Source organism: Miscanthus floridulus, chromosome 18, assembly GCF_019320115.1.
Source record: "Miscanthus floridulus cultivar M001 chromosome 18, ASM1932011v1, whole genome shotgun sequence".
Taxonomy (NCBI): Eukaryota; Viridiplantae; Streptophyta; class Magnoliopsida; order Poales; family Poaceae; genus Miscanthus; species Miscanthus floridulus.
Window position 1 is genome coordinate 75,444,518 of NC_089597.1, and position 9,786 is coordinate 75,454,303.

Genomic DNA, 9,786 nt, shown 5'->3' on the forward strand with positions numbered 1-9,786 from the left:
TGGCAAGCTCGTTGTTGTTGATGGTAGTTAACCTTCATCATAAACCATCAATATAACTTATATAAATGCATAAAAAGGATCACCAACATAGGTCTAGGGGTTTAAACTAATAAATTCCATAAGTTTTGGTGAATCTGTGTTTACAGGAGGATTTACTCAGAAAACCATCAAGTAGGGCCTATTCATCAAAGCAAATCACATTTATCCACAGTGAAACTAACGTGGGAAGACTCTAGAAGACTCCAGAAGGCAAACCACCAAAGTGGAGGGTAGGTGGCTGCCATGTTGGGCTAGCTGGCCCCACCTATAGGCCGCTTGGCCCCTGGGGCCCACTATCAGCCTCCGTGTCACAATGTCGGTTCTCCACCACCTCCTAGGATGCATCTACATTGTCCTTTAAGTCGGTTTGATCCAAGGGCTCACGATGGATGCTCTAGACTATATATTGCAGCACCTACCCTCCTCCCTTAGGCCATTCCTGAAACCCTAATTCATACCTTCATTCAGAGATCAAGATACACTAGGAGGATTAGGTCTAGACTCTTCAATGTAGTAGATTAGTAGCTTGGGAGTGAGGGTCGAGTTGGGCTCATGCTCAAGTTCTGGATATAGTCTTGGAGGCTCGGCAAAGCCTTGTATCTTTACTTCTACATCTTGTAAGACTTATTATCAATTTATCACATTCCAATCTACATGGCTCTGCTTACTTTTAATATGTATCTTGCTTAGTTGAGGTTATCATTACTTTTGTGTGTGGGTTCATAGAGCTCTTAGCCTGCTAGTTTACCATGGTTGGGTTAAGTAGCCGAGCCACGTGTAAGCATGGTGCTTATATGATGCTTTGCCTATGAGTACACCCTATTCTCTAGTTGTATGGTAGCAGCGGGAGGTGACAACCCCATCTATCCTTTGTAGTCCATACCGAATTGAGGAGGTTCTTAAATTATAGGACCGTAGTCGCATAAGTAGAGTTATCTATTATGGGTGCTCTACCGTCTAAGTGGAGTCCCGAGGTGCACAAGAGTAGAGTTAGTCTTAGCTATAGTCGGGTAAATATATACTTTGACCATGTAATAAGAATGTCATAGGAATCTACCTCACCGTTGTTCTCCTGAGTTGACTAGTTTACATTATCATATTGATCTATCCCCTGAGTGTCATGATATATAAATTCCTATCATTACGTCTACCCCTTGCTCTAGCTATGTTGGTATGTTGATTGATAGATATTCCTTAATTACTCAATAAGTCTTTACTCCAATGTTTCCCTGTGGTAAAATATAAATAACGATACCGGGAATACTCCTAGTAAAATGCTACAATTGTATTCTATGCGCTTATGAAATCCTTCATATTCAATTTGCGTTTATAAATACCAACAAGCATTTTTGGCACCATTGCCGGGGAAACAATTGGCGTAAAGATTAGTAACATACCACTAGCTTTAGTAGGATTATCCCTATTCTATAGAATTGTGGAATAAGATATGACAACAGACGCCGTTTTGACCTTCCGGCAAGATTCCACAAGAAAAGAAGAAACATTGAAGAACCCTAGGGTGTCTGAAACATTCATGATCCACCAATACCAGAACCCTGCCACCTCATAGGTTTGTATAGACATATATATATTGTCTAACTATTGGAGAAAAAGGTCAACATCACAAGAATTCAAATCACATCTCAAGTGATAAATACAGACGTTGCACTACTCACAAATTCCATCATGTGAGTCATGGTAAGTATGATCAAGAAAGGTGATACAGTCTTGCTCATGGACTTTAAACTTGATGAGTAGTTATCTTTAAATTATTGCATTCCATTGCATGTTTACTTGGAATAATCCATGCATCCATTCCATTTAGTTTGAAATTTTCTCATATCAAATCCATAGCATATTTAGTTCCTTTCATATATCCATCCCACTTGCACATGAAGGCTCATGATTAGTAAAAAAAGAATCTCAACATGATCATGTTCTTTCATCTCCATTTGAAAAATTGCTTTTACGCTTTCATGCTACCTTTGTTTGCTATAGTATGCTTAGGTTTGGAGTATCTTCATACACCTTTTAAAGTAAACACGGTGCTTAGTTTAAACTATTTTCTTAAATCAAATTAGACGTGGTGTTTAGTTTGATTTTTGAACCAAGAGGTGTGTTGATCTTACTTCCAAAGGCTTTTTAAATTAAGCATGGTGCTTAGGTGAAAATACTTTCCTAAATAAAAATAGACATGGTGTCTAGTTTAATTTTTGAGCCGATAGTATGGTTTAGTAGATACTGATTATTTTGTTGGACTAACCCCTACAGAAAACTCTCAAATCCAATCTGGGTAAGTCCTGAGATAAATTCACATCGAAGATGAATCAAGGCATGCGATGAACTCCAATAACTTTGTGCAAAGAAGACCCAGCTCATTCTTCATAGAAGGAAGAACTGTGAGTATCAAGGTTTATTCACTTATCTTTTGTTGTAAGTTATCTTTGCCTTGAACCATACTAGAATGCAAAAGACACATAGAACATGATAAAAAATCTATGCTAAACAATCCTAAAACCATCCTTCCATTAGCATAGAGGAAAATCACAAAAAAGGACAACACAACCCGTGTTTCAAATTCATTATTTCCCTCGGGTATGTGTCTATTAACATTTTGTAGGAAAGAATGAATAGAAGCTATGCCTGTTCAAGGTTTGGTATGAATCCACAAACCCTAAACCAAACCACCACTATAGCTATGGAAGTGGACGAGCAGATCGACAGGCTATGAGCAACATGAAAGACAACCTAGCTTTGAGCCTTCCCAAGACTCAAGCTAGGATGCTAATGAGAAGCAGGATGAAACCCACCTTGCATTAACTAGAATATGACTGCCTTCATCATCTTCAAAGGGACCAGCTCGCACGTTGGCAACAAGGACCAAGACAACAAGATGCCACTGCATCATGGCATGCATCATTGTGTCAACAAGCATCATCAATCAATGGTTCATTGATGACTGTGTCTTGTAGGGCCGTAAACGACCATGGTCGCCCAAAGACATCCCCTAGTCATTGAAGATGAAGCTTCCATGCAAGTACCAATGAGGATCTTTCTTTTATCATCAAGACGGCTGGCGTATCGCTAACAAACAAAGAAGAACAACTCTCTGCCACGCCGTTAGATGATCAAGGAGGAACTTGAGTTTGCATCTCCGATGAACCCCAACTCGTCAACAAAGGATCAATAAAAATCAAGAAAGGTTTATGGAAGAAGAGCATGCAATTGGATGGTGCAAAGAAAAGCTAAAGGCAAGAAGAGGTTCAGCTCAATGGACTTAAAGCCATGAAGCCCTCACTGATAGGTACATCGGACAAGTTTTCTTTAGGTATATTTGTCACTAATCATTTCAGCAAAAAGAAGGAAAACATAAGATATATTGAACCAAGCATTATGCAACATAGAATCACATTCATAGGAGAATTCTATCATCTAAGCTAGATTTTGCATTCTGCAAAATTCAAGTTTGGGGGATGGAGTTCTTTAAAAACATCTCATGCCATGTTCTAGTTTTTCTTGGTCATCCCTAGCTTTATGACGAGCTCAACTTGCTAAATCACTAACAAGTAAAAATCTAAATAATCATGCTCCCTTGGTTCATCATACATATTCTTATTTTTACTTAAATAAATCTCTTAAGTCTTTCAAGCTTCCTTGTTCTGTTATAAGTATGCTTAGGAATATTATTCAGACATGATTATTGAATCACAACATACTTGTATAGAATTTGGTTGTATATATGGACTAACCCTTGTAGGAAAATATTCAAATTTTGTTGGGAATATTAGAAGATCATTTGTAGAAACAGATCAAGGTTTGAGGTATTTTCAAAATGATTTTACACATCTTTGCCTTAACCTTGTTGAAAATTTGAAGTAGTGGTGAACAATCAAGGTACACTATTTAAAACATGGGATAAAGATTCTATGCAAATTAAAATGTTAAAACCAACTTTTTTGTAGCATAGAAGGTGACCTTTGGATCTATGACAACACTATCCTTGCTTTGAATTATTTGTATATTCTTTTGGGTATGTGTTGTCCACTAATCCTTTGTAGAGAAGAAACAATGAGTGGAGTAGAAGGTCTAACACAATGACAAGATCCACAAAAGAAAGAACAAAAAGATGGCATGACAAAAGAATAAGAAAGAAGGAGTGCGACATAGGAGACAAGATGCTCATGAATAGCTCAAGCAAGGGAACCTTCAAGCAGGAAGAGAAGATCACCACAAGTCATCTACCCTTCATTATATGGTGTCATCACACTCCAATAATGAAGTTAAGATCTTAAGGTAAGTGGTCATCATTTTCCTCTTGATCTTGGTATGCACATAAATGAAGAAACAATGAGTAGAGCAGAAGATCTAACGCAATGACAAGATCCACAAAAGAAAGAACAAAAAGATGGCATGACAAAAGAATAAGAAAGAAGGAGTGCGACATAGGAGATAAGATGCTCATGAACAGCTCAAGCAAGGGAACCTTTAAGCAGGAAGAGAAGATCACCACAAGTCATCTACCCTTCATTACATGGTGTCATCATGCTCCAATAATGAAGGTAAGTCCTTAAGGTAAGTGGTCATCATTTTCCTCTTGATCTTGGTATGCACATAAATGAAGAAACAAACATGTTTGAGTTACAATTTTGCTTAATCTAACCTGATTAACTCAACATGTCTTGTTCTTTAAGCTTGTTCATGGCACCACTTTCTTGATCTCATAGTCTTAACTAAATGAGCTAAAATATTGCATATCTTACCCTTGAAAGATAATAGTAATAACCATGTAAAGTTTGATACATTATAAAGATGGACAATCCTTCCATAGGTTAAGCAACTCCACTCTTTTTGTCATAGCCAAAATGCTACATCATTCTGATCTTATCACCCATGTTATAAGAATAAATAATGCACATAACATTAGCTCTATCATGATTCAATGTGCCTAAGGCTAGAGAAGAGTAAATAAAGTTTTGGTTCTGTTGGTGTTTTTCCACCAATAGAGCCTATGCACTTGATCTCTACCTTGTCTTTATGAGCAGAACACACTTCAAGTAAAGTGTGGGGGAGTCGATCCCCCAAATTATACAAGTGAAAGTTTTGAATCGGTAATAATGATGCACACAAGATGTCGCTAGTTTCTACTACTGATGGTTGACTTCGAAACACTAAAGGAGGAGGAACAAGTCAAGAAGGGATGAACCTATCAAACCTAAATCAACGGGTTTGGCAAAATAAGGTGGCACCACCAGTGGAAGCGCCACTACTAGAGGCGCCACAACAAGAATCCTCATCTTCAAGGGCGAACCAAGATACTCGATTAATGAACTTCCACAACCACCAAGGGCAAGATTATGAAGCAACCTCAAGTGGATATCAAGGAGGATGTATGTCTTTCTCTGACCGAGGTATCATGACTCTTAGGAGGCCTACCACCGCTTTGACAACAGACTCAAAACCATTGAAGAGACAAATGCTGCCATATAAGGTACAATACATAATCATGCACAATGGCAGGTAAGCATGGGACACGAGATGGCTAGCCTACAGCAACATCAAAAATCAAAATTGGGAGGCTCTGTTCCAGCACCTCCACATCCGGCCACCTCGTTGAGCAACCACGACAACAACCAGCTTGGGGGAGAAGGCATCCCCATGTATCTAGATAAGCATTTCTTTTCCTTTTATTATTCTTAGTTTGCTTTATATATATTTGAAAGAAAAGATCAAAAACTAAAAGCGGAGTAAAAGTTATCTTTATAGAAATATATATAGTTATAATGTGTGATCTAAAAAATGAAAACAAAATAAAGAGAGTGTGTCTAGTTTGCTTTAATTTGTTTTAAGAGTTGAATAAAATTAAAAGGACTCTGAAGACAATCCCTTAAAATGGAAATGTTGAATAGTTGCTCTGTTGTAATTCCTTTCAAGTACCTAGTTTTTAGCCTTGAATTCTCCCGAGTTTTGGATAAAACTATTTTGATATAAGGATTTACTCTGAAGTTGAAACTTGTGGGTAGCATATGCTTCATCTAAGTCTAGGTAATTGATGGATATGATATGAGAAGGTCTGAGCTGCTGTTTAACTTGTTCCAAGTGACACTAAAGTTTAGGAGATTTATCTTTTGAAAAACACAAAAATTCTACATGATGAGTTCCTATATGACAAAGCTTGAATTCCCACCAAAGCCATACATGTTATTTAGGCTAGGAAAACTTCCACATATATGCTGCTTGCTTTTGCATTGAGTTTTGTCAAGCTTTGTTGACCCTTATGAGAGGTTTGTCATGCTCTTAAAATCAAGATCATGTATACACCACCCAAATATGCACTACTCCTACACTGGGGGTAGGCACAAAAACATGTCATTCCATCTAGATCCACCCAAAAATGTTTTACTTCTACACTAGGAGTGAACACCAAAAATATTCTTGATAGGTTTTTCATCCCTCAAATAAATGCTCCAAGTTCTTGTTGCTATCTCTCAAAAGTTTTGTTGTAGAAAAGAGACAGGGGGCTATGCAAAAGTTATTCGTAAAAAAAGAAAAAAAGTTGAGAAAAAATAGACAAGTGTTCGAGATATTTAAAACAATGGGTACTTAGATGCTCGCCTGAAAAGAAAAAAAAGAAGAGAGAGATGAATAAGATAGCCCCTATTCTCTTGCAAAAATATTTTCAAGTTTCAAAATAGAGATATCTTTCCAAGGAGCATAGTAGATTTAAGTTAGCCACCACATATATCCACCTCATATATCCACACACATGCACATCTTAATTTGATTGTATGACTCAATTCTCTTTGTATCCATTGTTTGACTTTACAATATATGCATTGCAAGTATGCTCTAGCTTTCTCCCTACCTATGAACTCCACATAAGCCTTAGTGGTAGGAAGAGAAAAAGGCATAACATTTTATTGCCTTGGTGGCGATCCACAAATACCACATATATTGAGAGACTTGAGAGTGTCATACAAAGGAATCTCTGAGTTTTATTTTGAAAACTTATAAAAACTCCAGAACAATGGTGGAACAACGAACTTGAGACATAGTGCTTGACTTGATTGTTCTATCTTTTAATTGCTCAAGACCCAAGTGAAGGCTAAGAATCCCTATGGTTGAAGATAATATGGGTAAGTTTGAAAGTCAGATCAGTTTATTCTAATCCAAAGGAAAATTCTTGATTGAACGCCTGTGTACTTTTGAGGAGTGAAAGTATTGTAGCAACTCTAGATCCATTGCTGAGTTTGGCTTTGCTCAGGGACTAGCAAAGGTTAAGTGTGGGGGAGCTTGTTGACGGTAGTTAATGTTCATCATTAGCCGTCAATATAACTTATATAAATGCATAAAAAGGATCACCAACATAGGTCTAGGGGTTTAAACTAATAAATTCTATAAGTTTTGTTGAATTTGTGTTTACAGGAGGATTTACTCAGAAAACCTTCAAGAAGGGCCTATTTGTCAAATCAAATCATGTTTATCCGCAGCGAAATCGATGTGGGAAGACTCTAGAAGACTCCAGAAGGCAAACCACTGAAGCGGAGGCCAGGTGGCTGCCATGTGGGGCTGGCTGGCCCCACTTGTAGGCCACCTGGCCCCTAGGGCCCACTGTCAGCCTCCTCGTCATAATGTCAGTTCTCCACCGCCTCCTAGATTGCATCTACACCATCCTTTAAGTCGGTCTGATCCAAGGGCTCATGATGGATGCCCTAGCCTATATATAGCAGCCCCTACCCCCCTCCCTTAGGCCATCCCTCAAACCCTAATTCATACCTCTCATTTAGAGATCAAGATACACCAGGAGGATTAGGTCTAGACTCTCCAATGTAGTAGATTAGTTGCTTGGAAGTGAGGGTCGAGTTGGGCTCATGCTCAAGTTCTGGATCTAGTCTTGGAGGCTCGACAAAGTCTTGTATCTTCACTTCTACATCTTGTAAGACTTATTATCAATTTATCACATTCCTATCTACCTGGCTATGCTTACTTTTAATATGTATCTTGCTTAGTTGAGGTTATCATTACTTTTGTGTGCGTGTTCATAGAGCGCTTTGCCTGCTAGTTTACCATGGTTGGGTTAAGTAGCCGAGCCACGTGTAAGCATGGTGCTTATTTGATGCTCTGCCTATGAGTACACCCAATTCTCTGGTTGTATGGTAGCAGCAGGAGATGACAACCCCGTCTATCCTTTGTAGTCCATACCGAATTGAGCAGGTTCTTAAACTATAGGACCGTAGTCGCGTCATTAGAGTTATCTATTGTGGATGCTCTACCATCTAAGTGGCGTCCTGAAGTGCACAAGAGTAGAGTTAGTCTTAGCTATAGTTGGGTATATATATACTTTGACCATGTAATAAGAATGTCACAGGAATCTACCTCACCGTTGTTCTCTCGAGTTGACTAGTTTACATTATCTTAGTGATCTATCCCCTGAGTGTCATGATATATAAATTCCTATCATTACCTCTACCCCTTGCTCTAGCTATGTTGGTATGTTGATTGATAGATATTCCTTAATTACTTAATAAGTCTATACTCCATTATTTCCCTATGGTAAAATATAAATAATGATACCTGGAATACTCTCGGTAAAATGCTACAATGGTATTCTATACGCTTGCAGAATCTTTCATATTCTATTTGTGTTTATAAATACCAACAACTGTTACCTTGGAGCGGCCCATGGACGACCTTCGCAGCCTACGGGCGACCTGCTCGTCCATGCGCCGCATCTGCGGCAACCCCGCCGTCGGTCAACGCGTGGCACTAGACCAGTGCAAATACGGGCTGGGCTGGGACGATCTCGGCTACTACGAAGCCCTCCTTGCTAGCCTGACCCAACTCGACAACCCAAAGACTTGCTTCCTCATCAGGATACCAATCATATTCGAGGAAAACCACAAGCCCCGGCCATGCCTCGATGATCTCGCTCGCGCCACCGATGCCGGGCGGCCTATCTGGTCGCCTTATTGCTCTATAGGCACAATGGCGATGCCCGCAACGACGACATTGTGAGGCGGTACATGAGATGAGTAGGTGGCTATGTAACAAGGGGTGTGTGCTGTGCCGTCGCGAGGCGGCTATTGAGGAGATCCACAAAACAAGGTGGGGCAAGTTGTCACTGCTGCCGCCGGCACAGGTGCACGACGATCATCCATGCATAGGCGGTGCTTGCGGTGATGCAGATGGATGGGAAGGAAGGGTTGCGTATTGCAACGAGGACTATAGGCTTCGTCGTGAATTTGAGTTGTTCGCATGGGACTTGGAATAAGAAACTAGTAATTCACTCTTTACATGCGAGAGTGAATTACTTCATCCATCCTGAAATATAGTGTATTCTGCAGCTTTTGATTTTCTGTAAACAGTAATTTGTTGTGTTTGATTGTCATGCTGGATAATTATGTAGACATTTGTCGAATAATTATGTAGTCAATCTGTGCAGCAGTGACGATCTCGAATTACTTTTATGATGAATTAATTGTTGAGCACATGGTAGAGCCTGGGCAGCCCACGTGATCAAATAAAAATGCGGCATGTGGATGAACCAGTGCATGACACATGAAATAGCCATGGCATGACATGTGGGCTAATAAAAATCCGACAGGTGAAAGGAAGTTGTCAAGCCACGTGGCCGAATAAAAAACAAAACATGGATGGATAGCACCGTGACACTGGTCGAATAAGAAACAGTCACGTGGACCAATAAAAATACGACACATGGTCCAATAACGAAGTGACACGTGACCCAAC